We start from the raw sequence: 15,730 nt of genomic DNA, 5'->3' as shown, positions 1-15,730 counted from the left end.
TGGGACTGATGGCCTCTTAAACCTCTTTCAGCTTTAAATCGTTCCTGCTCCAGTATGCACATAACATCAAGAGATAGGGAGTATGGTGGAATATAACTGGTTAGGAATATCAGACTTGCTTATAGAAGATCTCTTATAAAACATGTAAGAATCTGTCCAGATGGAGAGGCTAGGTGGCCTTGGGGCAGCTAGGTGGCGCAGTAGATAGAGCACCGGCCCTGGAGTCAGGAGTACCTGAGTTCAAAACCGACCTCAGACACTTAATAATTACCTAGCTGTGTGACCTTCGGCAAGCCACTTAACCCCACTGCTTTGCAAAAATAAATAAATAAATAAACAAACAAACAAACAAATAAATAAAGACTGTCCAGATATGACTCACAGGGAGGCAAGAATATCTCTAATGGTTCTTGTTCTGAACCCTTCTACAAAGAAGATAGATTCCTATTAGAAAGGAAAGCAGGAGGTTGGAGCTAAAAGCTTACCACTCTGCTTTCCTCAAAGAGAGGAGAACCAGGCTAGAATTATAACTTTCTGCTAACTTAGATAAGCCTAGGAGAAATAAATTTTAGGTTCAAGCTACACTACTAATTATTATTCCTTAATAAGGAAGGGGAATCTCAAGCAATGTATATTCAAGACTTGACTCTTTTCCTATCTTATACCAATTTCACAATGAGCACACATAGCAAATAATAAATAAAAAACTATCTAATTTAATAATAATAGAAATCAGAGAAAGCATGTATAAGACAATGTAATAAGACAATACGTAGAGTGAATGAGCTTTCTCACTGGGAATGAGATAACTCAGCTCAACCAAGAGAGAAAGTCTCAGCTCTCACCCAAGGAGAAATTCCTCAGTCTTTAGTGTAGCAAAATGGGATTAGCAACTTGATAGAGATTACCATTTCTTCTACATGTGTACTTTTTCTGAGGGGTGTTCTTTTTTTTTCCTTAGGTTTTTGCAAGGCAAATGGGGTTAAGTGGCTTGCGAGGTAATTATTAAGTGTCTGAGACTAGATTTGAACACAGGTACTCCTGACTCCAAGGCTGGTGCTTCATCCACTATGCCAGCTAGCTGCCCCTGAGGGGTGTTCTTTCTCTTTCTGGACCTGAAAAGAGATCGGAAAGTCAAATATTCACTCGAAGGTGGAAACTATAAGAGCCCACAACTCCCCCGCCCCCGCTTTCACCCGTCTCTGTTTGCCCCCTTGAATAACTAGGGCAGTGAGGACAGAGTCCCTTACAAGTCGCCTTTTGAGCCAAGGGTTACTGTATAATGGGTATTGGGCAATGAGGGTTCAGTTCTAAGAGTCTGCACATTCTGTGAACTTGTTTTTTCAAAGTGTTCAGTGAAAAAGGGAGGGACCCAATCAGAAGTAAGTTGTATATACAGCACATTTTAAAAATTTAATCTTCCTTGTTTTTTGTTTTGTTTTTAAATTTATTTATTTATTCTTATTTTGTACAAATGATTTTTATACATTACTAAAATATTTTTTAAGAGTAAACATAATACCCCCTCCCCCCAAAAAATAAGGACCCACATGAGAGATAAAGGAGAGAGAAAAAAATTAAAATGAAAATGAAAAATAATAATAATAATAATAATAATAATAATAATAATAGTAGGTGTTGTCAGGTGGTGCAGTGAACAGAGCACCAGCCCTGTAGCCAGGAGTATCTGTGCCCAAATCCAGTCCCAGACATCCAACAAGCACCCAGCTGTGTGACCCCTAGCAAGCCACCCCAACCCCATTGCCCTGCATAAACCAAAAAAAAAAAGACCCAAAATAAAATAAAATAATAATAATAATAATATTAGTAGGGGTGGCCAGGTGGCAGACAGAGCACCAGCCCTGAAGCCAGGAGCACCCAGGTCCAAATCTGACCTCAGACACCCAGCAAACACCCAGCTGTGTGGCCCCAGGCAAGCAACCCAGCCCCCTTTGCCCTGCAACCCCCCCAAAAAAAATAACAATAATAAAAAATGTGCTTCAGTCTTTGATCCAACAACTCTGTCACGGGTGGATCACATTCTTTATGATAAGTCCATCACAAAAGTTACTTCCATATTTTTCCACCGTTGCCATTGCTGATTGCAACTCCCTCTTTTCTTATTTCTCCACTATCATATACTATATTTTCTCTCTCCTTTCACTCTGCCTCTGCTGTAGGGTAGCTGAGTGGTGCAGCAGACAGATCCCCCGCCCTGGGGCCAAGAGGCCTGGAGCCCTCATACCACCCCTTAGGCCCAGCATCCACCCAGCCCTATGGTCCTGGACAAGCCATCCAATCTCAGCCCCTTGCAAGAAGTAAAAAAGAAAATGTGTTATATCTGACCACTCTTCCCCCACAGTCCATCCTTTCCTCCATCACTCACATCCCCACATCCCCCTGTCCCCCTTCTCTCCTTCTTACTCCAGATGTGTATACCCCACTGAGTATATATATGCTGTTTCCTCTCCTAGGCACCTCTGATGACAGCAAAGATTCCCTCATTCCCCCTTGCTTCCCCCCCCTTCCATATCATTTCAATAGCTCATTGTAATAAAAAAAATCTAATTATATGAAATAACTTAACCTATTCCACCTCTCCTTTTTCTTTCTCCCATTACATTTACCTTTTTTCTATTGACTCCATTTTTACACCATATTATATCTTCAAATTCAGCTCTCTCCTATACTTCATCTATAAAAGCTCCTTCTACCTGTTCTATTAAATGAGAAGGTTCATGAGTATTTTCAATATCATTTTTTTAGGTTTTTGCAAGGCAAATGGGGTTAAGTGGCTTGCCTAAGGCCACACAGCTAGATAATTATTAAGTGTCTGAGACTGGATTTGAACCCAGGTACTCCTGACTCCAGGCCGGTGCTTTATCCACTATGCCACCTAGCCACCCCTCAGTATCATTTTTCTATGCAGAAATAAATGTAGTTCATCATCATTAAGTCCCTTATATTTTCTCCTTCTCCTCCACTCTCTATGAGTCCTGTATTTGAAGATCAAACCTTCTGTTCAGCTCTGGCCATTCTAACAGGAACATTTAAAATTCCCCCTAGTTCACTAAAAGTCCATCTTTTTCCCTGGAAGAGGACATTCAGTTTTTCTGGGTAGTTGATTCTCAGTTGCATTCTGAGCTCTTTTGCCTTCCAGAATATTATATTCCAAGTCCTACAAGTGTTAATGTAGTTGCTGCTAAGTCCTGTGTGATCTTGACTGCAGCTCCATGATATTTGAACTGTGTCCTTCTGGCCGCTTGTAATATTTTCTCTTTGATTTGGGAGTTCTGGAACTTGGCTATAATATTCCTGGGGGTTGGGGTTTTTTTGGATATCTTTCTCGGGGAGATTGGTGGATTCTCTCCATTTCTATTTTGCCCTCTGCTTCTAGGATATCAGGGCAATTTTCCTGTAGTAATTCTATGAAAATGATGTCAAGGCTCTTTTCCTGATCATGACTTTCAGGTATTCCAATAATTTTTATATTATCTTTCCTAAATCTGTTTTCCATATCAGTTGTTTTTTTCAATGAGATGTTTCACATTTTCTTCTAATTTTTCATTCTTCTTGTTTTGAAGTATTGTGTCCTGATTTCTCATAAAATCAGCAGCCTCTCTCAGTTCCATTCTACATCTGAGGGATTTGTTTTCCTCAGAGAGCTTTCTTATCTCTTTTTCCATCTGGCCAATTCTGCTTTTTTAAAGCATTCTTCTCCTCAATAACTTTTTGAACTGTTTTATCCATTCAACCTATGCTGGTTTTTAACATGTTATTTTCTTCAGCATTTTTTGGGATCTCCTTGACTAAGTTGCTGACTTAATTTTCATGTTTTTCCTGCATCTCTCTCATTTCTTTTCCCAATTTTTCTCCTATCTCCCTCATTTGATTTTCAAAGTCTTTTTTGAGCTCTGTCATAGCCTGAGCCCAATTTCTGTTTTTCTTGGAGTCTTTAGATGCAGGAGCTTGGACTTCCTCATCTTCAGATTGAGTATTTTGATCCTTCTTGGGATCATAGGCAAAGTATTTCTCAGTGGTGTTCCTCTTTTTTGTCTGCTTACTCATTTCTCCAGCCTGTGTCTGGTTTGTGGGTGCATCCTGAGCTTTGGAGCATTATTGGGACACCCCCCCTACAAGTATCTCCATGTGTGAGGCTCTGTCTTCCCTCCTGGTCTGCAAATGATCACAAGTGCACCCCTCTGCCACAGGGCTGAGGTTGCGGGGCCCTGCTGTTCTATGGGGAGCCTAGACTGCAATCAGGATCTGAATGTGATCAGAGCCCTAGAGTCCTGTTCCAGGGACAGAGTGCAGACCTCAGTAGTCTCTCTCCACTCCCCTCCCTAGGCTCAGCACTCATGCCCTGGGGGCTCCTGCATCTGGCTCCTGCTTGCGGTTCCTTGATCTGGGCTGCTGCTGACTTGCTGAGTGCCCTAAGGGCTGGGCTTCACCACTCACTCTGGCAGAGGTCCCCCACTGATCCCCCAAGTTGTGTCTGGTGCTCTGGGAGTATAGGTCAGGAAACTGCCCCCACTGCCATGAGCTGGGGCTCCTAGTGCCCTGGGGCTGCCTCCAGGAGGCTGAAGTTCCTTATTTCTGGTGGCCACCCATCCATCCCCATGGAGTGGAACCTTTCTGCTCTTTTCCAGGTTACCTTGGGTTGGAGAACTGCCTCACTGGATCCCTCTGTGGATTCTGTCTCTCAAAAATTTAGTTAGAGTTCTTAGTTTATAAACTTAACAGAAGAAGCACAAAAGCTTTCTCTGTAACAGACTGCCTAAAACTTAGATTGGACCAAATAGAAGTCAATGACTCCAGGAGACAAGTAACATGTAAACAAAGTAGAAGAAAATATTAGCTATTTTATATCAGAAACAATTGACCTGAAAAAAAAAACTCTTTAGCATTTCATTGCCAAAATCCAGAACTTCTAGATCAAAGTGGAAAAAACTTACTAGCAACTAGAATATAAAAATTCAAATGTTAAGGAACCACAATTAGAATTACACAAGATTTATCAACTACCACCATTAATAAGTAAAAGAAGTGGAATGTTATTTTCTAAAAATCAATTCTGAATCTCCAAGCCTTCATTACACACTCATTTTTTGCCAGACTTCTTGTCTTGATATGTTCAAAAGAGGAAAATATGGGTCTACAATTAAGAATAACCTAACCAGTAAAAGTTAATTTAAAACTATAAGTGAAAAAAAGATGAACCTTCAGTGAAATAAGGGACTTTCAAACAATCTTATTGAAAAAAAAAAAACAATAAGGAAGGGGTGGCTAGGTGGTGCAGTGGATAGAGCACTGGCCCTGGAGTCAGGAGTACCTGAATTCAAATCTGACCTCAGATACTTAATAATTACCTAGCTGTGTGGCCTTGGGCAAGCCAGTTAACCCCATTGCCTTGCAAAAAAAAATCCTAAAAAAAAAAAGAAAGAAAAAAGCAGAATGAAGTGGAACTTTGAAATGCAAACACTGAAAAATCATAAAGATGAATATAAATAAATAATCAATCAGAAGCTTTATAAAGTTGAACACTTTACATTCTAATGGGGGAGGAGGGATGCTACAAGAATTCTCTTAGAATCCTAATGATAAAAGCAATCGTAGAGGTAGTCAAATGAGCCAAAAGACATAGAAATAGTTTTTGATATGTTCTGACAATGCTGAAAGGGGAAAGAAATGGGGAGGTGAGGGAAAGGACATATTTAAGATAAAAATGGGAGGAAATATAGGGGAACCTATCATCTAATATAACCAGGGTAAAAATTAGAAATATATACAAATGTGGAAGAAGTGAGAATAATGGTGTTGTATACATCACTTGAATGTCACTTTCATCTAAACTGCTTAAAAGAGGAGAGAGCACATCCATAGATAGAAAGGCACCTATAAATTGTGGTGTGGGATACATTCAGTCACCAAGGATACAAGAAGAAACAGGAAGAGAGGGGAAAAAGTGTATATAATGGAAAATATTTAGAGAGGGATTAATCATAAGCAAAATAAACTAAGGTTGGAAAAAGGATTGTAAAGAGGGGGTTAGAGGGAAAGAAAGAAAAATAATCTATAAAAAAGGGGTAGAAAGAAAAAGAAGTATAAGAGAATAGGATAGAGGGGAGTAAATAATTAACTATCAAAACTGTGAATGTGATTTAGAATCCATAAAATGAAAGATAAAAGGAATTGGAAAGAAAAATCAACAATATGCTCTTTACCCTTAAAACATAAAGATTCATACAACATTAAAATAAGATTTAAGAGCAAGATCTATCATCAAGATCTATCTATTCAATTGAATACCCAAAAAAGGGGGTTGCAATTTCAGACAAGTCAACAGCAAAACTCTATTTAATTAAAAGAGATAAATAGCAAAACTCTATTTTACTGAAAGATTCCATAGATAAGGAATTAATCTCAGAATATGCATAAAATGACATTGTATCTGAATACATAAAGAAAATGAATTACAAGGAGAAATAGATAGTAAAATTACAGTAGTAGGGGACATCAGTGTTTCAGATCCAGATAATCTAACCTCCAAAAGGTGTGAACAGGGAACTAAGAATCAGAAGTAAGGAATGAGATTTCAAATGTAAGGGTTTATATTACATTCACAAAATCCACTAGAGTAGACATCACTAGACCAAAGGTGAAAGGAAATGTAAATAGGACTTTATTGACTTCAAGTTTGTGAAGTGGTAACCAAAGAAAAGAAAAAAACAGTTATTTGATCTTAACTTGCATTAATAGATATATAGTGTCTAATATAAAGGAAGGAATATATCTCTAATTAGAACATATCTGGAATATTATATTTGATAATGGTTGACAATATTTTGCAGAGATAATGCAAACTGAGGAAGATGGAGTCAATCAATTAATAAATACTTATTAATCACTTATGACAAACTAGCCCCTCTACTAAGAGCCAAGAGGCAGTCCCTGCCCTTAAGGACCTCACAATCTAATGAAGGAGACAGCATGTAAAAAAACATATACAATGAAGTTATATACAGGATAAAGAGAAATGATTAACAGAAAGAAAGGGATTGGAAAAATCTTCCTGCAGAAGAGGAGATTTAAATTGGGATTTAAAGGAAGACAAGGAAGCCAGGAAGGAGAATCATGGTGGCAATCAGAAAAAATGTCCAGAGCTCAGAAATGGAGTATCTTAATCATGGAATAGCAAAGAGAACAGAATTATTGAACTGAAGAATTATGTGGCAGGGAGTAAGGTGTAAGAAGACTAAAAAATAGAAAGGGGCTGGATTATGAGAGATTTGAACACCTAAAAAAGGATTTTTTTTTAATCTTGAAGGTGATAAGGAACCTCTGGAGTTTATTAAGGGAGTGACAGGATTGGACCTGTGCTTTAGGAAAATCACTTGAATGGCTGATTAGAGATGAAGTTGGAGTGGGGAGAGACTTGAGACTAACAGACTTAGCAGCAGGCTATTGCAATAGTCCAGGCATGAGATAATGAAAAGCTGCACCACAGTAGTGGCAATGGCAGTGGCAATGGAGGGAAGGAGATAACGATGTTGCAAAGTGAGGAGTCCAGGGTGACTCCTAGGTTGTGAACCTGAAGGACTATGAAAATGGTATTGTCCTCTACAGTAAAAGGTAAGACAGGAAGTAGGGAAATTTTAGAGGGGAAAGATGAGTTTAGTTTTGTTAAGAACTTTAAACTTTAGTATTTGGGATCAAGATTCTTTGTAGAAAAGAATTAGATGGGAGAAGAAGAATGGAGAGAAAAGAGATGGCAAAAGAAGGGTCAAATATTTTTGAGAGGGGGCAACACATGGAAAGTATATTAGATTTATTCTACTTATCTGCAAAGAACAAAACTAGACTAGTAAGTGGAAGTTACATAGAATAAATTTCAGCTCAATATAAGGAAGAACTTAACAATTAAACTAGGAAAAAGATGGAAAGGATTACCTCATAAAATGGGAAATCACTATCATTGTAGCTATTTAAGAATTAGTTGAGTATTTGAGGATACTGGAGAGGAATTCATACAAGAAATAGAATATTGGGGGGGGGCAGCTAGGTGGTGCAGTGGATAAAGCACCGGCCTTGGAGTCAGGAGTACCTGGGTTCAAATTCAGTCTCAGAAACTTAATAATTACCTAGCTGTGTGGCCTTGGGCAAGCCACTTAACCCCCATTTGCCTTGCAAAAACCTAAAAAGAAAAAACAAAAAAACAAGAAATAGAATATTGGTTCAGACAGCTTCTAAGATCTCTTCCATCTCTTAAGATTCGATGATTGTTTAAGTCATACACTTTGGGAAAAAATCACTGTGTACAGTAATCTCTTAGGATATTGGTAACCATCTCTTTCATTTCTTTAGTGTTGTATTAGGAAAGCTTGATAAAATACGGGCAAATTAGAAAAACAGATCTTGGGGCGGCTAGGTGGCACAATGGATAAAGCACTGGCCCTGGAGTCAGGAATACCTGGGTTCAAATCCAGTCTCAGACACTTAATAATTACCTAGCTGTGTGGCCTTGGGCAAGCCACTTAAACCTGTCTGCCTTGAAAAAAACCTAAAAAACAAAATAGATCTTTATTTTTTCTAATATCTAAAAATTTTTCAATTAGTATACAAAGGGTGGGAAGCTATACATTAAACAAAAATAATTTTTTATCTCCTATATTGATCTGGGTTACTTAGATGAGCTATGGTATGAAAGTCTGAACTACTTTGGAAGAGATTCAGCTATTTTCCTTTTGGTTAGCCATTTATCTGAGTAAGGAAATGGATCTCCACCAAAATTCTATGCCAAGGTCTCATTGCCATTCCCTTGGGCATTCTATTTGGTTGTCTGGTGGTATGTATGTTTTTCTTTTTATACAAATCACTCGACCTTTATCGTTTAGACTGAAGAACCCTAGCAATGAATGTAGCTTTGGGTTTCAAGTTTCTCAAATATAGGCACATGTGCCACAGTTACATTAGAAGTTCATGGCAGCTCATTTTATAACCCAAAGATATTTTTGTTAATTCAGATCAAACTCTTGTTTTCAGCTTCCAGCCAGTCATAATGGCTCTGACATGTCTATGAGTCATATTAGTGGTTTAGGTGGCAAAAATTTCAGACTGAATCTCTTTCCTTTTATTAATTACAATAGTAACACAATTTTGTAATGGATATTTATCTTACAGTAATGTGTTACTTGGGTAGTATTACAAAGAAGAAGAAAGAAGAATTTTTTTTATTTTCCCCAAATTAATCAAATAAGAAATCATTAAGAAGGTGGTATGAATTGATTAACAGCTATTGGATAAATGGATACAGGCTTCAGGCAAGTATTTAGTTGCCGTTTGTAAAAAAAAAATTAGTAGAACTTTCCAGACATGATTACATTCCATAAATATCCTTGACAGATTTTGGAGAATCATTCACCAGATTGTTCAAGTGCTATAGCATGATTTTGGAGCTGGTATTTAGAAGTCCATTTATTCTCTGTGACCTCAAACTCTTCAGGGACTATTTTTTAAATGTGAAGTTAAATGAAAAGAGTGGTGGATAGCTATCAAAGTATCTGAGATCTAGCCTAGCTCAGTCATTAGGAAATTGTGTGACTGCAAATTGAATTATTTCACCATGTTAAGTGACGATTTTCGTCTTCTTTAGGTGGCATTGGAGTAAATGATCTTTAAGGGCCCTGAGAATCTATGACTGTGAGTTGTGACTAAACATTTTTCACTGTTCCATATTTCATTTCAGGGTCATTAGGTCTATGTCTGAGAATCCAATATATGATGGTAATTGGAGTATGGGGCCAGAATTACATTTGTCTGATTTGCAGAGTAGTTATTGTCCAGGTTAAGTTCAAATTATCATAGTCATGACCAGTTTTAAGTGGTGTTATCAGTATAAATTTTCTGAGATCAGAGGATTATTTTGATTAGAAATCCTGAAATGATACAAGTGGCAGTGAGCCACAGAGCTCCAGCCAGAGTTTTGGGCCCTTCTGTGATTCTGGGCAGAAGCAACAGAGTTCAAAATTAGATAGTTGCCAGTTGACTGCTCTTTGTACCTCTAAGTTTTTCTGGGTAGATAAATAATACATTAATGCTATTACCTTCATCACATTTTCCTTCATAGGTATCCACATTTGCCATTCTTTAATCCTGCGAAGTTCTCCATTTTCAAGCATTCTAGGTGTCTACCTTCTCTTGTTACAAAGACCAGAAATCTAGTGTTTTTAGATAACTATTTCTACCCTACTAAAAGAGTGACCCACTCTTCCCCCTCATAATTCTAACACTAAAGTCTCCATACAATGTAAATCTTTTTCAGTCATGTATCATCCTCTGTGATGTACATTTTCATCCTCTGTGATGTATGTGCCATATTGTTCTTTTATGCTGTACATCTATAACAGTTTAGAATTTAGAACATAAGCATCTGGAGATCAGGTACCAAGTTAGTTTGCTTGTATTGTATAGTGACTAGCTCACTGCCATAGGCAACAACTTGGTAATTAGATACTAAGATATCTTATATGCTAGGCTAGATCTAAGATAGATTTATAGATCTATAGATCTCCAATAGAATGTAAACACTTGGAGAGTGGGGACTTCTTAAATTTTGACCTGGTATTTTCAGTGACAAGCATGGTGACTTATACATGATAGGAGTTTTAATAACTGCTTGAGCAATGGAATGGTATAGAACAGAATGCAATGGAACTTATGTGAGTATTCCCTCAAACTATATATAGGTGTCAACCCATCTGCACCCTCTCACTTAATGTGACTTTTGTCCACATTCTCCTGTAAATCATTCACAAGGGCTCCACCCAACATACTGAAGAATCATGTTCTAGTTCTCTTGTCTTTGACTGAATACCGTTTCAGCCTATTAACTATTCTTTATTTTTATTTTTATTTTTTTAGTTTTTGCAAGACAATGGGTTAAGTGTTAAGTGGCTTGCCCAAGGCCACAGCCAGGCAATTATTGAGTGTCTGAGGCGGGACCTGAATTCAGGTACTCCTGACTCCAGGGTCCCGTGCTCTATCCACTGAGCCACCCAGCCACCCCTATTCTTCACTCTTACTACTTGTCCTAACCACCTCCCTTTCTGGCAATATATGTCTCTAATGATATTTTTAATATAATTGCACAATTTTTATTTGATAATCTCTTTTAGCCTACTAACATCCACCATGTACATCTCCCTTGTTACTTAGTTAACCCTCCAATTAACTTTTTTTCAGAAGCTGTGTATTACATGAATCACAGCTAAAAATCTCCAAAAGAAAGTTGCTGTTAAAACACTGTTTCTTTATTTCAGGAAGAAGTTGAGTAATTACAAGCATGACACAATTTCTTTTCTTTTCTTTTTTTTAGATTTTTCAAGGCAATGGGGTTAAGTGGCTTACCCAAGGCCACACGGCTAGGTAATTATTAAGTGTCTGAGGTCGCATTTGAACCCAGGTACTCCTGACTCCAAGGCCGGTGTTCTATTCACTGTGCCACCTAACTGTTCCAACACAATTTCTTAAAGATAATTCAGATTACTTTCCTCTTATTCAATTCTGGACCCTGCTCACTGTCCATGATCATAGTCTGTCAAAAATATAGTTACTTTGTAAAGTCAATAAATACAATTTCTGCTTCTGGGGGAAAGAAATTTATATAATTTCAATAAAAATTTAGAGAATTTTAAAATAGAATTTGTTATAATTTGGGGCAGCTAGGTGGCACAGTGGATAAAGCACTGGCCTTGGAGTCAGGAGTACCTGAGTTCAAATCCAGCCTCAGACACTCAATAATTACCTAGCCGTGTGGCCTTGGGCAAGCCACTTAACCCCATTGCCTTGCAAAAGAAAAAAACTAAATAATAATAATAATTTAAAGTAGAAAGTTTTCTAAAATGATTTTATGTAGGATCTGAGTAAACTTTTTAAATAGATTATAGTTTAATATATTTCCTGGGCCTTAAAGAATCAAACTTTCTGGAGGCAAATGATTAGACCTTTTTAAAAACAAACTGTAATTTGTTTTAAATAAGGTTATGGCAGGAAGGAAAAGGAAATTTAAACTTTTATAAAGTTTTAGAAAATACAACTTTTATTAATCTGTTCCTACTAATCATGTTAAATAGTGATAGGAATTGGGTTTATCACTTTATTGATATAGTAAACTCTCTGAAAAGAATCCCCTCCAACAATGAAGGTTGGAAACTTTTCTGCAATTTAGCTTCTCCAAAAGTTAACTAGGACACTAAAAAGTTTCCTGAAATACTAGGTTACACAATTAAAATGACCAGCAAGCCTTTGAAAAATACAAAGGTTTTTAAGTCAGTTCTCTCTATCTACTGTGCCTCTCAGCTATCTTACATATTGTCTTTAATCATGATAAGAAACTATCTGCAGAGTAAGTTTAAGGGTTGTTGGGTTGCCTTGCCTTTGTGGTTTGTTTTTTTTAGTTTCAGATGAAAATAATAATAAACTATTCATCAGAAAATGAAAGGAACCTGAAATGTTATCTACTCTGCCTTACATCTGATTAAGAATCACATTCCATCTCTTTTTTTTGGCAAGGCAGTGGGGTTAAGTGACTTGCCCAAGGTCACACAACTCCAGGGCCAGTGCTCTATCTACTGCATCACTTAGTTGCCCCTCCATCTCATCTTCTACAAGAGATTGCCTCTCTCTCTCACATCCTCACTCTCTCATTTATCTTTAAATTTTCCCTGTCCTTCCCTACAATCTACAAACAGTTCAATGCCTTGCTTATCCTCAAAAAAAATTTTGAGTTTAAGATTACTGCTGGACATACATTTCAAAATGTCTGAAAAAATGGAAAATAGCAGAGAGATTGGAAAGGGTGGAGAGGATAGAGGCAGTATAGGGAGTGAGAATCATTAGCAAAGAGATGATAATTAAATCTATGAGACCTAATGAGATCACCAAGGGAAGTAGTTTGGAGGGAGGAGAGAAAAGTTCCAAGGCAAAGTTCTGTGGAACACATACTATTAGTGGGTATGATCTGGATGAGGTTCTAGAAAGAGACTGAGAAGGAGAAATCAGGTAGGAGAACCAGGAGAGAGTAATGTCCTGAAAATTTAGAAGAGATTATCAAGAAGAGCATAATTTAACATGTCAAAGGCTGCAGAGAAGTCAAAGAGCATTAAGATTTAGAAAAGGTCTTTGGACTTTGCATTTAGGAGATCACTGGTAACTTTTGAGAGAGAATTACAGAAGGATGATGAGGTCAGAATCCAGCTAGTAGGAAAATGATTTTTTTTAGCTGAAGGATGGACTGGATTGGAGAATGACTTGTGGCAGACAGATAAGGCTGCTGCAAAAGTTCAGATGTTAAGTAATACCCCAGGGTTGTGACAATATAGAGGAAAAAAGGCATATTTCAGAAATGTTGCAAGTGTGTCAAGGGTGGGATTTGAAGGAGGGCTACTTAAAACTTCACATAGATCCTCCCCATTGGGGAGAAATTTTTGAATTTTTTATTTATTATAGAAAACTGGATCTATAGATATCATAGACAGCAATGAAATTAGTTCTCATATCTTCTTTTTTAAAAAATTTGGTGATTCTAGTAACCTGAATTCATTGTCTCTCCCCAAAATTCTTCCTACTTCTAAACTTTCTTATTGCCAACAGGGCACTATTATCTTCCCAGGCTTGCAATCTTGGTGTCATCCTTGCCTCTTCACCATCTTTGACCTCCCAATATATAGCCAATATATAGACAAGGCCTGTCAGATTCACCTTTCCACTTAAATATATCCCTTTCTTTCTCCTATACTGCCACTTCCCTGGGGTATCATCTAACACTTGGACATCTACTGGATCCGTCTACTACACATTACTCCCCAAACCAGACCATTTTCCATTAAGCCACAAAAGTGATTTTCCTAAAACAATTCCCCTAATTCCACCCCTCCCCATCCCACTCAGTTTGCATTAGTGGCTCCATATTACCCTCAGGATCAAGTACCAAATTCTTTATTAGGTATTCAAAATCCTTCATAACTCTTACCTTTCCAGTCTTCTTATATCTTACTCCCTGCCACATATTCATCAATATAGTGACACTGATATTGCTGTTCTACAAAGACAGCAATCCATCCTTCAACTTTGGACATTACTTCTATCTAGAATGCTCTCCTGCCTTATCAACATCTCCTGACTACATTGGTTCAAGTCCCAAATTAAAATCTCACCTTCAGTAGAAAGTATTTCCCAACCCTTCTTAATTCTAGTGCTTTCCCTTTATTATTTCCTATTTATATATATATATATATATATATATATTATATATATATATAATTTGCATATTTTCTTGCTTGTTTTCTTATATTGTGAGCTCCTTAAGTAGGAACTTAGTAAATTCTTTTTTTTAGGTTTTTCAAGGCAATGGGGTTAAGTGGCTTGTCCAAGGCCACACAGCTAGGTAATTATTAAGTGTCTGAGACCGGATTTGAACCCAGGGCCGGTGCTTTATCCACTATGCCACCTAGCCACCCCTGGAACTTAGTAAATTCTTAATGATTGACTGAAAAAATTCCCTCTAAAACATGTCCAACAAATCATCATCCAACTCTTGCAAGAACACTTAGAGTGAGGAGGAACTGAATACCTCCAGAGGTTGATCATACCATTTTTGATAGATTTTCATATATTATATTGAAATACTAGGGACCCCTGACAAGATTATGTAATTGAAGTCTTTGCTTGGGCTGTTCAAATGACTCAAATTCACTGAGCTACTCTCATTGTACCTCCAATGATCTAATAACTTGAATTCAGTCCTGAGTTTTATTTTGGTTCCTAGAGGAAGTTGGTCAAGTCTTAGGAGCTAGAAGGAAAGAGGTCAGAAGAAAGTATAAGAGTGCAAGGAAAGGCAAAAATCTGATCATACCTTTAGCCATAGAAGTGGTTTTGAGATCATCTAGTAAAATTCCATTTATTTTACTGATAAGAAAAATAAGAGAGATTGAATGATTTGCCTGTGGAGCAGCTGACAAAAGGAAGAGGTAGACTTTAGAGCCATGTCCAAATTCAGGATTCATTCCACTGCATGTTGCTGCCAGCAAAAAGATATTTTAATTATTAAGTTAATATGAAGAGAGTGAGATAGGATTTAGAAGACTGACTCTTGTTTTTTAGTAGATTGAGATTTCAAGTGATGCGGTCTAACTAAGGTGTGGGGTCGAAGAGAAGCGTTTGAATGATTAAATCTAAATTGCTTTTATTTTTTTCTCTCTCTCACAGTTCTACCTTGCCACTCACTCCTATCCAATAACCATATCTACTCTATCTTTTCATGGCTTCATTTTATTCTACGACCTCATTTGTCTTCTGATACACCTTCTAGGGAAGTTTCAAACACTATGCATTATAGCAAATGGTTTTTTGATCTTTGTTCCAGTATAGTGGTAAGAACTAAAATAAGAAATTGATTTTTTAGACATAGGTAAAAGCATTATTTGGCTTGTCAAATAGCCAGGGAGAGATTACACCTGATCATGATCATAATAAACCTAAAAAATTTATTACCTAATTTCCCATTACATTTCAAAATTCTTTTATCTTTATATCAGGGTAATAATGTAAGAATATCATAACCTAGATTTTATTGTGGTTCAATATGGGGAGAGACTTTGCAAATGAGAGGGAAATCAGAAATGTTGCAATAGGCATATGAGGGCATCTGATTAAAAGAAATTAGTAGCTAAAA

The 15,730-nt window shown here is 37.2% G+C and overlaps 1 protein-coding gene across 2 annotated transcripts in view; it reads right to left on the bottom strand.

The window, feature by feature from the left end:
* Positions 1 to 10,280, bottom strand: part of NAPEPLD (N-acyl phosphatidylethanolamine phospholipase D) — a 110,582-nt gene extending 100,302 nt beyond the window's left edge. For both annotated transcript variants that reach the window (XM_074193996.1, XM_074193995.1), the window contains exon 1: positions 10,104 to 10,280. The gene's annotated coding sequence lies outside the window, so the exon portion shown is untranslated. The remainder of the gene's footprint in view (positions 1 to 10,103) is intronic.
* Positions 10,281 to 15,730: the final 5,450 nt, after the last annotated feature.

This window comes from Macrotis lagotis, chromosome 7, assembly GCF_037893015.1.
Source record: "Macrotis lagotis isolate mMagLag1 chromosome 7, bilby.v1.9.chrom.fasta, whole genome shotgun sequence".
In the NCBI taxonomy this organism is placed as follows: domain Eukaryota; kingdom Metazoa; phylum Chordata; class Mammalia; order Peramelemorphia; family Peramelidae; genus Macrotis; species Macrotis lagotis.
The sequence above is the reverse complement of the archived record's forward strand: the minus strand, read 5'-3'. Positions and strand labels throughout refer to the sequence as shown.